Source organism: Lynx canadensis, chromosome A1 (assembly GCF_007474595.2).
Source record: "Lynx canadensis isolate LIC74 chromosome A1, mLynCan4.pri.v2, whole genome shotgun sequence".
Lineage (NCBI taxonomy): Eukaryota > Metazoa > Chordata > Mammalia > Carnivora > Felidae > Lynx > Lynx canadensis.
Window position 1 is genome coordinate 146,979,728 of NC_044303.2, and position 21,437 is coordinate 147,001,164.

At 38.5% G+C, this 21,437-nt stretch overlaps 1 protein-coding gene across 2 annotated transcripts in view; it reads left to right on the forward strand.

The window, feature by feature from the left end:
• Window positions 1-21,437, forward strand: part of XRCC4 (X-ray repair cross complementing 4) — a 318,736-nt gene that overhangs the window by 273,262 nt on the left and 24,037 nt on the right. For both annotated transcript variants that reach the window (XR_003970694.2, XR_004343730.1), the window contains exon 10: window positions 15,776-15,825. The gene's annotated coding sequence lies outside the window, so the exon portion shown is untranslated. The remainder of the gene's footprint in view (window positions 1-15,775; window positions 15,826-21,437) is intronic.

A 21,437-nucleotide genomic window follows, 5' to 3' on the forward strand; every position in this document is an offset into this window, starting at 1 on the left:
AAAAAGAGGAATATTTACTATCTGACCCGTTATGAAAAATTATGCAAACCCCTGGACTAGATTATGTTGTGGTAACAAACAAAGTCTGTATCTCAGTGGTTTTGCCAAAAAATATGTTTCTTGGTAATACTGTATGCCCAACAAAGGCTGCCAGGAGTCTCTGCTTATCCAGATGATTCAGGAGCCCAGACTGACAGAGACTCCATGTCATTATGGCACAGTGACGGACGGAAAGGAAACGTGATGAGATGAACACTGGCTCTTCAAATTTCCACTTTGGTGTGAAACATCCCACTTGTGCTCACATTTCACTGGCCAAGCAAGTCACGTGGCCTCATCTTACTTCAAAGGGGCAGAGAAGTGCTATCCTACCTTGTGCCTGCAAGAAGGAAATCAAAAACCTTTGGTGAACACCAGTGTTAATAAAGGCAGGGTGTACAAATGTGCTCACACACACATGTGTATAGAAAGCTAGTTCAAGAAGAAATTAATTAGAATCCATATCTGTGAAAATTTGTTTATTGATTCCCTCCTCTCTCTAGATATAGATATATATATATATATATATATATATATAGTTGTGTAGATATCTCTATAACATAGTTACATAGAAAGCTCTATTACATGTATATATAGAGAGAGAATCTTATCCTATATGGAATTCCATATATATAAACACATAATAGATATCTCTATATAGATCTATCTATCTAATGAAAAATACTAGTATTAGAAGGAAAACTACACTTAATTCTAAGGAAACATATTCTATAAAGAAAGGTGTGGTTAGGAGCGAGCACCTGAGTGGCTCAGTCGGTTAAGTGTCCAACTTTGGCTCAGGTCATGATCTCAGAGTCCGTGAGTTCAAGCCCCGTGTTGGGCTCTGTGCTGACACCTCAGAGCCTGGAGCCTGCTTTGAATTCTGTGTCTCCCTCTCTCTCTGCCCCTGCCCCACTTACACTCTGTCTCTTTCTCTCAAAAATGAATAAATATTAAAAACTTAAAAGAAAAAGAAAAAGGTGCAGTTAATAGTGACAGATCCAAAGTGTGAGGTTTTTATAGTTTCTGGATAATCTCTCCATCGTGTACTTCGTCCTCTATATTAAAACTTTTCTTTTTTAAGTAAAAGCCTTATATAATTTTGAAATCATGCTAGATTATTTTTTATATGATCTCATGTTGGAAATAGTTGCTCCTGTGACAAAGGGAAGTCCACCGCATCACCACCCCCCACCACACACACACATACACACACACACACACACACACACACACACGGTAAAGAACATTCTTGTTTTCTTTTGTTGTTATTGTATTTATTTATTTATTTATTTATTTATTTATTTATTTATTTAGAGCACATGCATGAGAGCGGGGTGGGGACTAGGGAGAGGGAAAGGGAGAGAATCTAGCACGGAGCCCAATGTGGGGAACTGTCTCATGACCTTCAGATCATGACCTGTCCTGAAATCAAGATTCTGATGCTAAATCTACTGAGTCACACAGGCACCCCAAACTTCTTGATTTTCAAAAGGCATTATGAATTTTCAGTGTCCTTACTCCATGCCTGCATGCACAAGGCCAAACCGTAGTCTGAAATACTCCTACACCTGAGAACAACACTGGCCACACCTTTCTTGGCTTAGTGGCAAAGCAAGGAAATTGTGCGTGATAAAGAATTGAAGACATTGTTGTATTCCTCTTCACATATGCTTCCTTCCTTCAGTCAGAGGTTATTGGTGAGTTTGCTTTTTGTTTCTTTACATCTTTGACCCTTTTCTCTTCACTTAAAGGAAGCCACATGAGAGAAACATAAATTGTGAGGCTTTTTTTTTTAACTGTACACTTGGCCATTCCATCAATGTATACTTTATCACTGGAGACTATTACTGCCAAAATGGCAAGTTTCAAAAATACCCAGTCACTAGTGAGAGGAAAAGCCCCAGAAAGGGACAATTTCTCTTCAGAAGAATAAATCACAATATTTAAAGAGAAGAGATCTTGTGAGAAAGCACCAGTTGGAGATTCCAAGCCTGTCTGCCATCTATGTTTGGGGAACGGTTAACAGCGTGTGTGGGAGGCCAAGCAAAAATGGAGAGCAGGGAGATTTTCTTTGCTTAAGGGAAAAAAAAAAGATGTTTGAAGAAAGTACATGTGGGGCAGGAAGGGGGGAGAGCAATGGCTCCTGGAAACCAGAGGACACAGGATGAAAGAAAACGTGCAGTTCAGTGGCTTCATGCATGCCAGATAGTACATAAACTAAAGAGGCAATTGTCATTTTAAAAAAATGTTTCCTTATCCATAGAGGAAAGTGAAATTTAAGGTTGCTGCTGAATAATTTCCATCAGCTACGGTTCAATCCATGAGCATCACTGATACCCATCTCAGCTGGCTTCTCTGTGTTTCTCCATCTTTCTCTGAAAGCCTCTGTGTTTCCGTGGAATTTCTCCTGGAATTAACCTGTGCTACCAAGAAATGCGTTTAAACTGCTTTTTAAAACCCCTAGTTTCCATCTTGAAAGAGAAAAGATAAATACAAAGAGTGTCATAGTTACTAGCTCCATTTCCAGAGCATCTGGATGTCAGCAAGTTAGAGAATGAACTGGGGAAGGTATTTGACCACACAATACGCAAAGTGATGAAGAAACCGCAGAGAAAAGGGAAACTTTCTTTTTTAAGGAGTACAAACATCCAGTCATCAAGGCTATATTTTGGAAAATGATTATGTCTACTGAAATGATAAGATGAGAAGAATCATTTTGTGTGACTTTGTTGACTCATGAAAATAAATAAAAATACCGTAAATGCTTCCCTTAAAAGAAGGTAGTAATATTTTTCATATTTATCTTCAAAGAAAAAAAATTAAGATTCTCAGCTTTTCACCAGTGAAATTACAGACTATTTGATTCTCTATGAAGTTATGATAATAGTAAAGGAGCTTACATAAAATCATATCCCTGCATATTTCAACCTTCCTTATTTGTGTAAATTTAAGTTTATATATAAATGTAAAAACATAGATCATATATGGAATGAAATGAAACTTATTTCAAAAAATATTCATATATATAGTATATCATTCAATGTCAGAAAATAAAAAATCTTAAGCTTTATATCTTGCAAGCTTTACATATTGATGGGTCATATTTAATCACCAAAGGGTTAATATTCTATGCATACTGTAATTAAAAATAAATAGATCTCTAGGCCACTTAGTCCCCAACTGTGCCAGATGAGGCAAACATTTCACTTCTGTAAAAATAAATTTCTAATTTTGAAGCATTAGTTGAACCTCCCATCAAGGAATTATGTGATGTCTGTTCATTTATCTAAGATATTTTTTCAGGCTTATGAATATTTATGAGCCATAGGGTTCAATTGAGCATTATACGAAGTGAGAGGTAGTGTCTTCCAGATGTAAAGGGTGCTTTTAATTCTGTTGCTTCTCCAGATCCTCACTGGCATCTTGTCATGCTTGAACGAGTCATTCAAAATAGAGCTGCCATCTAATTGAAGTACCTGAAGTGCAGAAATGAGAGGAGAATTTAATGAAGCGTAAATTGTCTGTTCAATTGGAGATACAGACCCCTTTACTGTGGCACAATTAAATAAAACATAGTGAAGGTTTCTACTAATCAACCCAACCACCTTCTGTTTTGCAGAAAGGAAACCTACGAGATCAGTTGATGTCTTTATTGTCATGTGTGGTGCATGGACAGTAAATGTATTCTCTGGTGCGTGCGTGTGTGCGTGTGTGCGTGTGTGTGTGTGTGTGTGTGTGTGTGTGTGTGTGTGTTTATAATACAGATTCTACCATGTGTAAGATACTGTGTTCAATGCTGGTAGGGGATACTCAGATCAATCAAAATGGTCCCACTACCTATAGAAAACGACAGCCCTTATCAGGTACAAACAAGCTAGCTTATTTTTAACAAAAGTTATTATGCAGCTCTCCAGGTTAAGGTTATGAAAGCCTATTGGAATTTGGAGCAATGATACCTATAGTGACTCAATGGGAAACAAACAAACAAACAACAACAACAACAAAAACCCAGCTCTTGCTGGATTATACACTTTCTCCTGGTTGTGAACTTTATTGAATTTCTCAGTCTTATGAGTGTGCCCATGGGGTGACTATGGGTTTGAAAGTCATTGGCTTAGTCATCAGGGGAGAGGAAGTAGGGGACAGTGGGAGGATTAGCAATAGTCAAGTACACCCTCTCCCCACTTAAAATTGTATAGGAACCAATTAGCTCAGGAAATGGAAATAGCAACTGTCTGAAAAACCAACCAAATTCAGAAAATGAGATAGCAACAAATAGATGTAAAAATTCACCAAAAATACACTTTTTATTCATGCATTCCTTATTTTAGAAAATATTTAAGTACCTATGTATGTAAAGCACTTTGGCTGATAGTCACTAAGTGTACAGTAATGAATAAGTTTGAGTGGTTTTGTCATTTATAATAAAGTGAATGATTGGCTATTTATGCCATGAGATTTTATCACCACTTTCCCTTGTATCAATACAGAGGTCCAGGATACAATTCAGCATCATTTACTGCGTTTAGTTTTTATGTCTCTTTAGACTTATTTAATCTGGAACAGTTCTTTCTGCTTCCTTTACTTTTTTTGACCTTGAGTCTTCAAATGGGGTGCCTGGGTGGCTCAGTTGGTTAAGTGTCCAACTTCAGCTCAGGTCATGATCTCACGGTTCGTAAGTTTGAGCCCCACATTGGGCTCTGTGCTGACAGCTCAAAACCTGGAGCCTGATTCAGCTTCTGTGTCCCTCTCTCTCTGTGCATCCCCTGCTTGTGCTCTGTCTCTCTGTCTCTCTCAAAAATAAATAAACATTTAAAAAATTAAGAAAAAAGAATATTTAAAAAAAAAGAAAAATATAAGCCCATGATTTTGTAGAATGTCCCTTACTTTTGGTCATCTCTTGTTTCCTTATGATTAGAATCAGGTAATGCTTTGGGGGAGAAATCTCACAGAAGTGATGTGTCCTTCTCAGGGCATCATGTCAGGAGGGAGACACTGCACTTTTGGAACACTATGTATGCCCATAGTTTTGTCTTGTCTTGTCGTGTTTTGTTTTCTTATCACCCTATACTCTGTAACTTCCTCCTTCTTCATACTTTAGATATCCATCTTACTACTCTGTATTTAGTCAGAACACTTCCTCTAAACTCCAGACCTATAAATATGATTGCTTATTTGACAACTTACTTAAAATACTTTACATACTTAAAATATCTGAGATCAAATTCGTGAGCTTCTGCTAAGGACTATTATGGTGTTTCCCATCTCAGCTAATGGCTTTACCATCCAATCAAATTCTAAAAGTGATCCTTAATGTTTCCTTCTTCTTTATCTCCCCAATTGAAATCCATCATCAAGTTATATCAATTGTGCCTCTTAAATGTCTCAAATCATAGCTTATTTGCTTCATTCTTGATTGTTAAGATTGTGGTAAAAGACTATTCCACCAAGTCTACCTGGCAAAATTTATTACCTGGTCTCCCTACATTCATGCTGACACCTTGCAGACTTTCCCCATATTGAAAATAGGGTGATATTTTTGAAATGTTATTCTAGTCAAGTCACTCCAAATTCTTTCCCCCATACTGCCCCAACCCCTCTCTAATTGCTTCTTGTTTTTCTTAGGATAAAGACTAGAACATTTAAATCTCTTAAAGCTCTACATGGTCAGACCTCTGCATGCCTCACTGCCCCATCTCAAGCCATCATCTCCCTCAATTTATGCCTCTCAGGTATACTAGTCTTAAGTCCCTAAAGCAATACTGAACACGTGGCCTTTACCTATGCTTCATCTAAACCAGACATCTTCCACTCAGTTAGTTAACTCCCATTCATGCTTTAGATCTCAGATTCAAAGAAGCCCTTTCTGAGAATCTCAGTCTAGGTCAGATTCTCCTATAACATGTCTTTATAAAACACATTCCTTTTTAGGAGAGTACTTATCTCCACTTGTAATTTTTCATTATTCATTGTGATTATTGGAACAGTATCTATCTTTCCAAGTAATGTATAAACAACAAAAGGGCAAGAATTGCATTTGATTTTATTCACTTTCCTATCCCACCACCCACAGCACTTAGCACAACACCTAGTATGGTAAAGAGTGGTTATCTGCATGTTTGTAAGTGATTCCGTAACATAAGCTGTTAAGGTTTGCTGTACAATTCAATGGAATAAGCTATGAAATAGACATACACTGAGACAATCTTTTAGGAGCTAAACTGCTTCCTTAAGAAAAGCAATGTGCTTTTGTGACTTATGGGTCACCAAACCTGAAATACATATTGGGGTGTGTCATCACACAACCACAAACTTTGTCTTTTAATCATGAGTATTGTTTCTTTTTTTTTTTTTTAAGTTTATTTATTTATTTTAAGAGAGATAGAGAAAGCATGTGGGTGGGGCAGAGAGAGAGGGAGAGAATCCCAACAGTGTGAGCAGGCCAGCAAGGCTTGATCTCAGAAGCCCATACCCATGTGATCATGACCTGAGTTGAAATCAAGAGTCAGACCTTAACCACTGAACCACCCAGTGTCCCAAGCATTGTTTATAATTTTTCTTAGAGTTTCTGAAATATGCTAAACTTATTATTCATTTGAATTCCTCAGGAAAAAAATGTTGTCTTCAAATAGGTTCATAAACTAATGTTTAAGTTGTCAACAAAAGTGAACAAAGCAAGGATGATATTTTTATATCTACAGTTTTTTCAGAGAAGTAAATGGCTTTCTCTTTTCTCAGCCTCAGTTATGCTCTGTGATGGTTAATTTTATGTGTCAATTTAACTGAGCTTCCTAGAAAATAGCTGATAAAACATTATTTTCAGGTGTGTCTGTGAGGGTGTTTTGGAAGAGATTAGCATTTGAATCGCTAGGCTAAGTAAAGAAGGTCCAGCCAATGTGGTTAGGCATCATCCAATCTTTTTAGGACCTACAACTAAAAAGCAGAGGAAGGGAAAATTCTCTCTTCTTGATTTGGGACATCCCTTATCTCCTGTCCTCAGACATTGGGGCCCCTTGTTCTATAGCCTTTGGACTCTGGGACTTACAAAAGCAACTCCCCTCCCTGCTGTTCTCAGCCCTTTGGCCTCTAGAACCACTTAGACCATCAGCTCCCTGGGTTCTCAGGCCTTCAAAGTCAGACTGAATGACACCACCACCTTTCCTGGGTTTCCAGCTTACAGAGAGCAATTTTTGTGTCTTATTGACCTCCAGAACAGCATGAGTCAGTTCCTACATACATATGTCCTAGTGGTTTTATTTCCCTAGAGAACTCTAATACATGCCAATCTCTGCATTAACAAGACAGCCCAATGGTATTAACTTCCACAGATTCTCTCAACACAGCATCCGTCAAACATACACATTAATTTGATTACAATTTTCTTTTGGCTAAACCTGTTTCTCTTTGATGTGTGCAGATCTTCAGTGAACGTGTACATTATTATTTTGCTGTCATGAAATGTTGTTATCATAAGATTAAGCTAGGGTCAAGACTTGCTGAGAAAAGAGAATAGAAAAGTTATTATGTGCTGTTCATAAATGTTTAGAGCAGTGCTTTTGTTTGGAAACACCATCTATCGTAATTGCATATAGCAATGAATAGTGTTAACTCACCTCAAGGAACTTACACAGTTGTGTTTAAAATCAGTCTTGGTGAATCACATAGTTTTTGCAATTAGAAATTGTGTTCACTATTTAGAGTAGTACTACAACAAACTCTTACATACAATTAGTCTGGAGGGTGGATCTAAGAAATGTTCAATATTTATGTATCTCAGATTTTTGTAAATTTCATGTAATTTGAGTTTTCATAATGATTGTGCAATACTTTTTAATTCAGTAAGAAAACCATGCAGTTTTTTTTTTTATTTTTTTAAAAGTTTTTTTTTTTAACGTTTATTTATTTTGGGGACAGAGAGAGACAGAGCATGAACGGGGGAGGGGCAGAGAGAGAGGGAGACACAGAATCGGAAGCAGGCTCCAGGCTCTGAGCCATCAGCCCAGAGCCCGACGCGGGGCTCGAACTCACGGACCCGCGAGATCGTGACCTGGCTGAAGTCGGACGCTTAACCGACTGAGCCACCCAGGCGCCCCCCATGCAGTTTTTTAAAGGGCCCGTGTGCAAATCCTTTTCAAAACTTAAACTTCATCTTTTGCTTCCACTTACAATTTAGTAAGTCCTAAGTTTGTCATTCCTACCTAATGATGAGGACAGCCCAGATAACTTACACAGTTTGGGTATTTAAAACTAATCAGAGTTCTGAAGATTTAAGAAAGCTCAGTGGACTACAATCCAGGAGGTAATTAGCCGTTTTCAGGAAACAAGAGATCTGTGGCTGCTTTAATGTCTACTGCGCAATGGGAAGAGAAATCTGTCACAGAAGGGAGTAACAAAAAAACAGCTGCAGGTGATCTGGTTGAACAGTTTAAGATCTCAAGGAGTCCAAACCCAGAGCAAGTCTCCACCTACCCACCAACTCTTTCCCCTGGGCTTCCCTGAGTGAACTGGGTAAACTGCTGAAGGCTGAAGTCAGACCAGGAGAATGAAGAGAAATGCCTCTGGGGATCTCCAGGCCCTCCTTGAGAGCAAGGTAGTATCTGTGAAGGTTGGGAGCCTGGCAGGAGGGTGAAAGCTCTTCAAGACTGCTAAGGCCTGCACTAAAAGCATCATCTCAGCCTTCTCAAGGCTAGGGCCAGACACAGAAGGCAAATCACAGCCCTAGAGAGCAAAGGGAACTCTTTAGAATCCTGAAAATCTGACTTTCACAAGCTGTAAAGCAAAGAGATAAATCCCACATTCAAAGAACTGGAGACTGGGCTCTAGTGTACAAAGAGCTCTGGAATTATGTAACTGCTCAGATCTGAGGTCCTACCTAAGGGAAGGTCCTGATTCCTCCATCAAGTCAGTTGAATCCAATGGTGAACTAAATAACCAAAACTGTAACAAAGACAAGACCCAGCTGATCTGTAGAGAAGTTTGACTCAGAGTTTATATTGGTGCCATGATGGCAATAGGGCATGCCTTATTCTAGAGGCAAATATTCTTCTTGTGCAGTTTCTTGTGCACACAATACTGGGCACACAACTTGGGTTATGCCAAGTGGTAAAAATATTGGGGCCACAGTCAAGAGGAGAAAAGAATCAGATGGTCAACAGAATCAGATGCAGAGACAGCCAAATGTAAGATATATCACATAGGGACTTTAGTATTGCTGTGATAAATATACTGAAGAATCTAGTGGAAAGACAATAATATTTTATTTAGTTTGTACTGGTTTTGGCATGATATCATATAAATGATAAACAGTAGGTGACTTACTATTTCTGTTTAAAGTTATGGTTCTGTGATTTATTCACACTGTTGCATGTAACTATAAATTGTTTTTCCCCCCCAGTGGTGTACAGGGTATCATTGTAAGACTATACTGTAATTAATTTTTCCATTTGATTGTCAGCATACATTTCAGTTTCTAAGTTTTTAGTACTACAGAGATTGTCATGACGCATGTTCCTGTATAGATCTCCCAGTATACACACTCAAGAATTTCTTTACAGACAATACTTATGAGTAGAATTTTACTAGCCCGTGCATTTTCCCCCACAGTACTTAAACCAGCAGTCTCTATTTCTATATATTGTCACCAACACCAAATGTAGTCAAACTTTCTAATTTTAGCCAACTGGTGGATTTTAGGTTCCCACTATGGGATTTTAAAATCCCATCATGATATTGAGCTGCATTTCTCTATTTTCTCTTGGGAATCTTTTCGAATGCTCATGGACCATTTGTGTTCTCTCTTTTGTGAGAAATTTAATTTTTTTATTAATTCATAGGAATGATTCCTATATTCTGCAAACAGATCATTCTGTCATTTATACGTGTTGTAGATATTCTCTATATATTCTAAACTCCACAATACATTGCTATTACTTTTGCTTTAAACATTTCATTGTCTTAACATGTGAGAAATGAGAAAAAACATATTTTATATTCACTATTCCTGACAGTCCTCATTCCTTTGTACAGATCCAGATTTTATTTTGATATCATTTTCCTTCTGTCTGAAGAACTTCCTGTAACATATTTGTTTTGTTTTGGGTCTACTGATAATGAATTCTCTCAACATTTATTTGTCTGAAAACAGTCTTTATTTAACCTTGCTTTTTGAAATATATTTTCACTGGATGTAGAATTATTTCTATGTTGATAGTTCTTTCTTCCAGGACTTTACAGGTTATAGTCGCTTTGTTTACTGGCTTGCATAGTTTCTGACAAGAAGTCTGCTTATCTTTATACCTCTGTCTATAATGTGTTTTTTTGTTTGTTTGTTTTTGGTTTTTGTTTTTGTTTTGTTTTGTTTTTTTGCCTTTTAGCAGTTTAGAGAAGTGTGTCTGTCTTATGGAATTTGTGGTTTCTGCTGGGAAATCTGTGATCCTTTATATTGTTTGTCTGCCATATGTCATTCTCTCTAGATTCTTTGAACGTTTCCTCTTTCTCATTGATTATCAGCATTTGATTATGAGATCCCTTGATTGGATTTTCCTTGTTTTTCCTGCTTGGAGGTAATTAGATTCTTTGATCTGTGGGATTATAGTTTCAACACATTTGAAAACTGTTATATTTATTTCTTAAAATATTTTTTTGTTCTCTTTTCTCCCCTTCGCCTGGAACTGTAATTCTGTGTACATTTGACCTATTGATAGTGTCCCACAGCTCAGTGAGATTGTTTTAGCTCTTCCTGTCTGCTTCACTTAGGATGCTTTCCATTACTGCCAGTTCAAGCTTGCTGAGATTTTCTTCTACAGTATCTAATCAACCATTAATCCCGCCCATGATTTTTTTTTTTTAATTTCTAATACTCCAGTTTTCATCTGTAGGCAGGCTAGTTGAGAATTTTTATAACTTTTTTCTCTCATCCTCATATTCATGTTTCCTTCACCTTGTTGAATCTGAAAGGGTATTGATGATGCTGTTTTAATGGCCTGGTTTGTATGTTAATTCCATCATCTCCATTACATATGTGTTTGTGCCCATAATTAATTTTCTCCTAGCTTTTAATAATATTTCTCTGCTTCTTTCCATGACTGGTAAATTTTGATTGGGTAGCAGTTGTTATGAAATTTACATCATTGTTTGCTAGATTTTGTTGTTTCCCTTTAAGGAGCATTTTTCTGGCATGCAGTCAAGATGCTGGAAATTGGCTGAATCCTTTCTTGTCTTGCTTTTAAGCTTTGTTAGGGCATGTCTAGAGCAACCTTTAGTGTAGGGCTAATGTAGCCCCAGGACTAAGGCAATACTCTTCAAGGACTGTACCCAAGTCTCTGTGTACTACAAGATCATTCTCCTCTAACTGGTAAAAACTAGAAATGTTCCCAGCCTTGTGTGAGCTCAGGCAGCTGTTTAGCTTACTGCTTCCTAGAGATTCTTTCCCTGTCTTGTTTTCCTGAATAGTTGTGTAGACTCAGACCAAGACTCCAGGGGACCCCTCTATCGATCTCTAGAGAGTTCACTCACTCTCTGCATCTCTCTCTCTCTCTCTCTGTCTCTCTCTCTCCCTCTCACTTTCTCTCTTCTTCTCCCTCTCTCTGTGTGCATTTCCTTCCTCTGGTACTCTGTCCCATGAATTTTAACTTTCTTGGCGTTACTAAACTCTGATCTCTCTACCTCAAGTCAGTAAAACCAATGTTCTTTGTACATTTCACACTGTCCTGTTCTGTGGCCTGTAAACTACCTCCAGGCAATAAGTCCCCCACTTTGTGCCCGTCTATGAGATAATGATCCTGTGATTTTTGTTGTCCAAGGTCTTATAATTATTGTTTCACATATTTTGTTAGGTTTTTTAATTGTTTTAGAGAAAGGGATTTATCTGGTTCCTGTTTCTCCATTATCACCAGAAACACAAGTCTGTTATTGTCTTCTGACAGTTGAAACCAGCATAAAAATTTTAGTGAGTGGGTATGTGCTACATGCGGAGAATGACTGGAGTTTCCTTCTTCAGCTGTGCTTGGCCAGAACCCCGAAGCTTGCACCTGATCAGCCACTCATAGCCATGCCCTCACTTGACTACCACGTCTTGTGCTCAAATTCTCACAAAGTCCCCAGTAGTCCAATACCAGGCAGCTGCCACCTCTTCTCATGTACCTGGCATGATGACCACAACCTCCTTGCAGGTGCCCCAAAACCACTACCAGGACCACAGTACCGAAAATGTAGATGAAGTTGCTTCAGAATATAAATAAAGCTGACCCTAATAATGGGGAAGCAGGCTGACTGCAATGGGATGTGTGCAACACCTAGTTAATGTGTGAATCTGTTACTGCTGCAGTCGTAAAACTATCTACTGATAGTTTGTTTGACTTCCTTGAGACGCGTTATCTAAATAAGCAGATAAAATCCATTTTAAAGATGGATGATTGTGTCATGAACTTATGCAAGACACGGGTTCAAAATCTGGCATCACGTATGTCTCTGACAAGCACACACTGGGAGGCAGTGACAGTAGAGGTAAAGCCTCCACGAGGCCTCCTTACAGGCCATGGGAAGGACTCCTCACGGTGAGTAATGCAGTGTACTCACACGTGCCACCTGCACGCGTCACCAAAATATGCACCTCTGCTTTCTTCCTACATTTGCACCATTCCATTCAATAAAGTATTTTGGTATTAAAAAGTAAAAGGTACTCAGGGCGCCTTGGGTGGCTCAGTCATTAAGCATCTGACTTTGGCTCAGGTCATGATCTCATAGTTTGTGAGTACGAGCCCTACATTGGGTGAGGTCAAGCCCTGCTTTGAGTGAGCATGAGCCCCACTTCAGGTGAACCTGAACCCTGCTTCAGGTGAGTCCCACTTTCTCTTTTCTCTCTCTCTCTCTCTCCTTCTCTCCCACTCTACCCCTCCTGGAATTTTCTCTCTCTGTCTCTGACCATCACTCACTTGCACCCCCCTCTCTCAAAATATATAAATAAACAAACAAATGAACTAACTAATTAACTTATCTATTAAAAAATGTTAAATTAGTAGCAAAGGTTAAAAACTTTTATATAGTAGTTGGTTATTAGCAGGGAAAATTTTCATTTGTATATCCTGATTTCTAACCTGACCTTTTTTTTTCTCAATAAACTAAATAAAATTATTTCAGACTTTCCCTGACAGTAAAACCCTTTGAGGTCAATTTTAAGGGCTAGGTTTTTTTTATTTTTTTATTTTTTTTTTCAACGTTTTATTTATTTTTGGGACAGAGAGAGACAGAGCATGAATGGGGGAGGGGCAGAGAGAGAGGGAGACACAGAATCGGAAACAGGCTCCAGGCTCCGAGCCATCAGCCCAGAGCCCGACGCGGGGCTCGAACTCACGGACCGCGAGATTGTGACCTGGCTGAAGTCGGACGCTTAACCGACTGCGCCACCCAGGCGCCCCTTAAGGGCTAGGTTTTGAGCGCCTGGATGGCTCAGTTGGTTGAGCATGACTTGGGTTCAGGTCATGATGTCATGGTTTGTGGGTCTGAGCCCCATGTCAAGCTTTGCACTGACACCACAAAGCCTGCTTCAGATTCTCTGTCTCTCTCCCTCTCCCTCTCTCTCTCTCTCAAAAATAAATAAAAACATTAAAAAAGTTATTTAAAAAAAAGGACTAGGTTTTTTTCTCTTTAGTATTTTAAATATATAAAATTATAAACTATTTCTGGATATTTTGGACTTTTGTTAAATACAAATGATTTTTCTCAAGTACATTTTCTTTGTGTTCCTTATTAGATTCTTCCACACTTTATTTCATTATCCTGAATGTTTAACCTACTAAATTCACACACTCAATGATAATTTGCTTTCTAAGAACTTGCTAGATAGGCAAGAAGACTTTGAACCTAATAATAGGTCATTCTTGGAAACAGGAAGAAAACTGTGCCAAAATTAAACAGTCCCAAACACCAAAGGTTCAAGTTGGTTTGAAACAAAAACCACAAATTTTGATTGAATCTACACTTGGCAGTGTAAGACTCACATGGATTGTTTCTGGTATTGTATAGAGGAGATACATACACAGTCTAACAAAGGGAGACAGGGAAACCAGTTTAAACTAGCAGAACATTCAGGAAAGGATTAAAAACTCAGATCTGGTGTAGCGAATACGGATCTGGAGCTCCTGAGTCTCATGGTCTGTCACTAACAGACCTGGAGTAGGTTAACAGAGGATAAATGCTTTTGGAGAAATCAACTAACTTTTCTGAAATGAATGAATGGCAGATAGCACTATGCCAGGAACACATTCCTCAGAGAGAAAGTCCAAAACTAAGAAATGAGAGATCAAAAGGTAGAGGTTAAACATGAAAAAATTAATTTCAAAATTCCCATTGTCTTAATTTATATGATATGGTTAACTGGGCTCACCTGGGTGTCAGGAGTCTAGGGAAAGCAAAAATATATTTGTGAAGTGTTTTCAAGTCACTAAACAGAGACAGTGGAAATATACATTAAAATATTTTACCTTTAAAGTGTAACTAAAAAAAAGAAATTATTGCATGGTTGAAAACTAGTTTTTCATTGCCAGTGAATCTCATGGAATACCACTATTGAGTTTGCTAGCACTTCACTGAGTTTTTTGAAGGGGCTCACAGATTTAAAAACATAGACCATAACATTTTTTAAACCCTTTTTTTTTTGGCATTGTGAAATGTAATGAAGAAAAGTATAAAACATAAAACTAATGAGCGATTATAAGACAAAATATCATATCTTATATCGGTAAAGAAATAGAAGTGTCATTGGGGCGCCTGGGTGGCTCAGTCGGTTGAGCGTCTGACTTCAGCTCAGGTCATGATCTCACAGCTCTGTGAGTTCGAGCCCCGCACTGGGCTCTGTGCTGTTGGCTTGGAGCCTGGAGCCTGCTTCAAATTCTGTGTCTCCCTCTGTCTCTCTGCCCCTAACCCACTCACATTCTGTCTCTGTCTCCCTCAAAAAAAATAAATAAACATTAAAAAAAATGTAGAAGGGTCAGCAACACATGAGCCCTTCCCAAGACCCATGACATATTGAGTTATTCATTAAAATGATCCCAGGGGCACCTGGGTGTCTCAGTCAGTTAAACGTCCAATTCTTGATCTTGGCTCAGGTCATGATCTCACAGTTTGTGAGTTTGAGCCCCGCATCGGACTCTGTCCTGATGGCATAGAGCCTTCTTGGAATTCTGTCTCTCCTTCTCTCTGCCCCTCCCCCATTTGTGTTCTCACTCTCAAAATCAATAAATAAACTTAATAATAATAATAAAATAATCCCATAGTGTTTTTGGAGGATAAGGACATAGTAAATCATATCTTCAGAAATTAATATTCTAAGTAAATGGCATATTCCAGACACATTTGAACAGTCCTGGTAAATTCAAACCAACAACCAGCCAAGATTTATATTTGGTTTGAGTGAAACATTTCAAGACAAAAGTTAGAGATAATGAATATAGTCAGCATCCAACAGAAAATTCTGTTTTGCCCTAGTGGTGCCTTGCTTCACCATGTTTACACTGTTCAGATTTGAGACTGAACATCTCTTTGGGGCATCTCTTTGGAGTCTGAAAAGCTCATTCCCTGAAAGAGAAAACAGGCAAATATTGCAACATCTACAGACACAATGTGTGCAGGAGTGGGTTACTCTTGGCCTGAGTTGGCATTCATTTTCTGGGATAAAGGAAGAACTTGTCTTCCTCACACACAATTTACTCCACGGTTTTGCTTCTGTCTTTCCCAGGACCCAGTGCTTCCTCTCGATTGGAAACTGTTTCTGGCCGCATGTATGTGGTAAGTTTTGCACAGCTAGAGATTCTCCATAAATGGACTCCAAGACAGTTTCTTTTCAAAAGGGGCCAGGTACCTACTCTATCTAATACCTTCCCTCCTCTCCCTTTCATCAGCCTTCCTAAATATGTTTTAAGATGGGCATGAGTTTTTGAGATCTTGCATACTGGTTTCGTTAAGCTTTTGATGAGAATAATGCCATGGCTGGGTGCACTTGCCAGGTGAGTAAATGGAATCTCTCTCTGTATAGCTTTATCAAGAGAAACAGAAAGAATGAATGGAGTTCTACTTGTGTAGAACTTGCCAACAGATTCTGAGCTGCTCATGTCTTGGAACTTTTTCTTGTCCCAGCAAAATGTGTATCAGAAGCTTCTTGACTAGTACAAAATCGACTTGCACACCAGATTCTTGTATCCTTACTCTGTTATCTGATCAACTGCTGTTCAGCTTCCTTATCAAGGTGTTTTCCTCACTACTTTGCCTGGCCCTCTGGCTTACTGCATCCTGCCTATCTTCTGGTCTCTACCCACTTGCCTGGGCTTGTGATTTGTGAGACAACCTGACTCCCACGTGGGTCCTGGAGCTAGGGGTTATGGCACCGCCTGTGGTTAACTGCTGGCACTATGTGTCTTACTTCTCATCAAACCGCTGGCTTGTGATACCTAACCTTTGCCTTTGTTAGAGTCCCTAGCCCGCTTCTGAAGTCACCTCCTCTCCCAAACACTCAGTGTTGCCTCTCTTTTCATAGGTCCTGTGCTTCTTTGTCCTATGACACATTCTGCTCTGGAACCAGGCAGACACCATCACCAGCCCTTATTTAATGCACTCTGCATTGCTATTGCCTATTCAATTCTTTGTTTCTCCAACCATACTATAAGGGGTGATTGAAGACGAGTGCTATTTTTGCATCCCTAGAATCTAGGACTGTGCCTAGAATTTAACAGACATATAGGCACCTTTATTGACAAAGGCTTTTAACCTGGACCAGGATGACTCAAGTGATATAGAGTCTAATTCTGGTTTTCTTACTGTGTAATACTGTAATCTTAGGCAAATGATTTGATATTTTTGGTCCTCGGTGTTTTCATTTGCAAAGCAAGGATAATTGTTGGGATGACTTCTAAGATTGCTTTCGGCTTCAAAGTTCTTCAACTCTAATACTCAGAACCTTGATTATGAAATCTTCCAAAATGGTAGGACTCAAGTTTCACCCTAAAAGAGGTATCTGGATAGTTCTCACCGTTATTCAAAACTGATTTTCAGAGAAAAGTGATTTTTAAAGTAAATGATCCATATTTTCCTTTCTCACGCCCATTATAATGTTTAGCAGGTCAGGCCTTCAATTTTAGGATGAATATAAGAGATGAATCGCCACCTAGTGGACATGTCCCTAGGCAGTGCCCTCCCCTCTGGAGCAAGAGGGAGCTTTGTTCTCTCTCTGTAGCCCATGGGTCTTACCCCATATTTTCTCCTTCGTCCACCTGACGCACATCTCAACTTTGTCATTGCTTCTGCTACTAAAAAATCACAGTAATATTCATCTTGGTAAGGGAAAACATGTTTATTTTGACCACGTTTGATTTCATTTTTACCTAGTTGTGTTTCACATTCACAATGCAGTAGGCATTTTAAGGAGAAAAAGATAAGGTCCAGCAAACTTAGACTGGGTCTTTTTAGCCTCTTATCAATCTGGTTTGAAAACAATCCTTGAGCATTCAGAGACGCCTTGGCTAGACAGACAGAAAAGGGATAGTAGAGTTCACATGTCTCCCAAGCACAACTGTCTAGAGAGCCCAGCCTTTCATCCAGTTCCTCACCAAATGTTCAGAGTTTTACAATTTTCCTAGTTTAAAGGAAAACCATTTAGATGCTAATCTAGGGCTTTGGATTAGTAGTTATTTCCGTGTAAAGTGGAATCTTCGCCTGGATAATGTTTTTACTGAGCTTAAGGAAATCTAAGAGACCTCTACTTAAAATGAACAAAAGGATACGATTGTAGTAGGTTTTCTTTCTCCAATGTGGAAAAAAATGTCCCTATGTTCTGTCAATGGAAGTTCAAAGAAGCTTAGGAGAAGATATTCTGGGTTAATGAATGAAATATCAAGAGGATTGCTGCAAATCTTCAGCCCAACTTCTGATGCCTCTAAGGTACTTTATTATTCTAGTGCAAGAATTTATTCATTTAACCAGCACTAATGATTCCTTCCAGCAACCCCAGATTGGCCAGCTATTCCTTTAGTAATTGCAACACTGAGGCACTATATTTCTCCAGCCTTCTCCACAATCATTTATTTTTTTCCTTTTTCATCAGTTTTTCTCTGCTACTAAGTACCTCTAGCCAGCTCATGACATTCTGATATTTTAATTTCTGTTTGCTACCCTTCCAACCCAGTGCAAAATTTCTTCACTTCTCTACAGACTTTTAATTAGTCTTTCTCTGAAATCTCTTACTATGTCTAAAAAAACTTTTGAAATTCTCTGAACCTAAAAATAACTCTTGTATTGATCCTAATATCTATTCACACAAGTTCTCTCCAACCCTCCCTCCTTCCTCCCTTCCTTTTTTCCTTCCTTCCAAGAAAGTTGTTCAGAGCAGTTCCAACTAAAATACTAATACACTCTCCCTGAGTTCTATAGACATATTTCCCAGTGCCAGTTCTGTAGAGCCTCAGTCCTAACTAAATCATTCAAAGGATTCTGTCAAGATTTCTAGGCCATACTCTTGTATCTCTGCTCTTGAACAGACTTTATAGGCTTGCTCTTCTTACCTGTACCTTCTGGAAGCTGGTATGTAGGTCGATGCAAACAGCCAAATAAGAAGGACCCATTGGGGAAAAAATGAAATTATACACCTAGAGCTAGCCTTGATCATGCTTCCCCCTGACCCCAAGGAAAATATTCTGTCATACAGAAGCTGTCCTTGTTCCTCCAGTACATTCATACCCTTAGCAAAATCTCTACAGAGACCACAAAGACTAATTTCAAATTAACGTACTAATCAATAAGCATATAATAAATATCTATCTATATACATTAGACTATCTTCAGTGTTGAGTAGAAAATAGAAATAATTATAAGGCACAATTCTTGTATTCTCAGAGCTCACATTGTTTGGCAAAACTTACATTTAAATATTTACAAGAAACAGATAAGCAGGCATGTCATAAATCACATCTAATTTTTTCTATAGAAATAATGGTGTAATTAAAGCTTGTGTTGTTGACCAAGGACTTGATGCTAAACCCTTTATAGAATTAACCATGAGCATTACATTGAATTGAGTTTAATAGTACTTCTGTATGGTATAAATGTTTCTAAAAGGTTCATCAAGAGCTCAAACATAGTATAGTCAGTCCAAACAGTGAACAGACAAAAACAAATATGTCCATATCTTAACCCCTGGAACCTATGAATGTGACCTTATTTAGAAAAAAGGGTCTTTGAACATGTAATTAAGTTAATGGTTTTAAAATGAGATTATCCTGGTTTACTCTGATAATCTCATGACAAGTGTCTTTTTAAGAGACAGAGGAAGAGACACAGACACAAAGGAAAAGGTCATGTGAAGACAGAAGCAGATATTTGAATTTTGTAGCCATAAACCAAGGAACCCCTAGAACCATAAGAATTTGGGAGGGGCAAGGGATGTTCTCCACTAGAGCTTTCAGAAGGAGAGTGGCATAGCCAACACCTTGACTTCTGGGTGTAGACTTCTAGTCCGTAACTCGGAAGATAAGTTTCTGTTGTTCTAAACTATTGTGTTTCTATTAACTGGTTATGGCAGCCACAAGATACAAATACACAGGGTGATTAGTTACATGAGGTCTTTTTTTTTTTAATTTTTTTTTTGGATGTCTTTTTTGAGAGAGACAGAGACAGAATGTGAGTGGATTAAGGGCAGAGAGAGAGGGAGACACAGAATCCGAAGCAGGCTCCAGGCTCCGAGCTGTCAGCACAGAGCCCAACGCGGGGCTCGAACTCATGAGCTGTGAGATCATGACCTGAGCCGAAGTCGGACACTTAACCGACTGAGCCACCCAGGCACCCCTACATGAGATCTTTTTGATGGTCTCATCTTACTTACCATAGTTTCTTGCCTTCCTTTCCTGTAATAAATCAGAAATTAAAGGTAGAGCCATATAGGATTAATTAAATTCAGCAGAGTTTCTACATAGAGTGTGATAGCAGCTTTGAAGAGATGTCTGGGGATGAAAATAAGATTTAGAGACATTTATCCCTGTGTACCTGCTTTGCTCTCACCTTTCCATTTATTCAAAGTTTTAGGTAACACATTAAGGAATTAGGGAATAAGCTTTGGTTCATCTGTTGTCTTCAAACCAAAGTCTGTCTGGCTTCTTGAGGCAAACCCAATTAAAAACTTGTGTTGTTTTTCTTACATGTAGCACAGTTCAGAAACAAAATCACAAATCTTTAGAATATCCAAACCAATCCTTTGGGGCACCTTGACCTACTCCAGTGTTACTTGATCGTTTTAGAATCCTTAAAGCTATGCTTGGATTTGATGGCCAAATCATTGTCAAAACTTGATCCTGAATATGCATAATTAAAAGTGTTTGTATTTTAGCCATAAGACTGACTCATTACCAGGTAGTAATTGTTTGTAATCATTAGTCATCTCAGAGGAAACCTAAGGTATGTTTCCTAAGCAATTCTGGGTACATAGTAGGCACTCAGTAAATATTTGTTCAATGCATGAATTTATTTGGCTAAGAAAGCGTGTGACTTCAGGTATCCCTCTGATCAGGATGTGGGTAATTAAAATAAATAAATTAAAGCTGAAGATATCTATAGAAAGTCAGAGACGGGCATAAAATAAAGCCCATTGTATTTCTTTATGCAGAAGAAACAGCTGCAAGTCCCTGGAGAGGCTGGAAGAGTGATGCTACCTGGAGTTAAACCAGAGACAGGGTTGGGACTGGAAGGTGCACTCTCTGTCTTGACGGAGCAGCCACTACTCAGCTCGAGCAAATTATCACCATGCAGAAATTTGAGACTAATCTGCCTTTCATTTCATATTTTCAAGAGAAGCCAGAAATATAGATGAGAACACTTGCCATTTTAAAAGTTGGCAATGAACTCACTCTTTTAAAAAACGCTCTGTGGTGGCCAAACAAAACACATCTGCTGGCCAGATAGGCCTAGAGTCTTCCAGTCTGGGTCTGTACTTCTTAGTATCTTTTCCTTTCTTTACTTCCCTTGGACTTCTCTCTACTTCCTCTTTCTTTCTCTCTCTCCTTTCAGCCTCTTGAATCACTGATTGTCTAGAAACTAGTTTCTGGGATAAAAGTTGTGAAGGGCAGAAAGACTGGAGAATTGTATGTATTCTGAATGTCAGAGCAAGGCTTACTTCTGTTTTCAGTCAGAAAACAGACAGGGAGGCAAATAAATGGGCTTTGGATGTCATAGATGCTGGGTTTAGTCCATAATCTAACAAATATCTAATCACTGAAACATTATTTAACTTCTTCGGTTCTTAGTTGCACCATCTACAAAAAGGGAATAATTGCACTAATATCCACTGCACCACCATTGTGAAATCAAATGAGACAATAGTTTTAAATGAACCTTATTGATATAAAGGGCTGTAAAGTTAT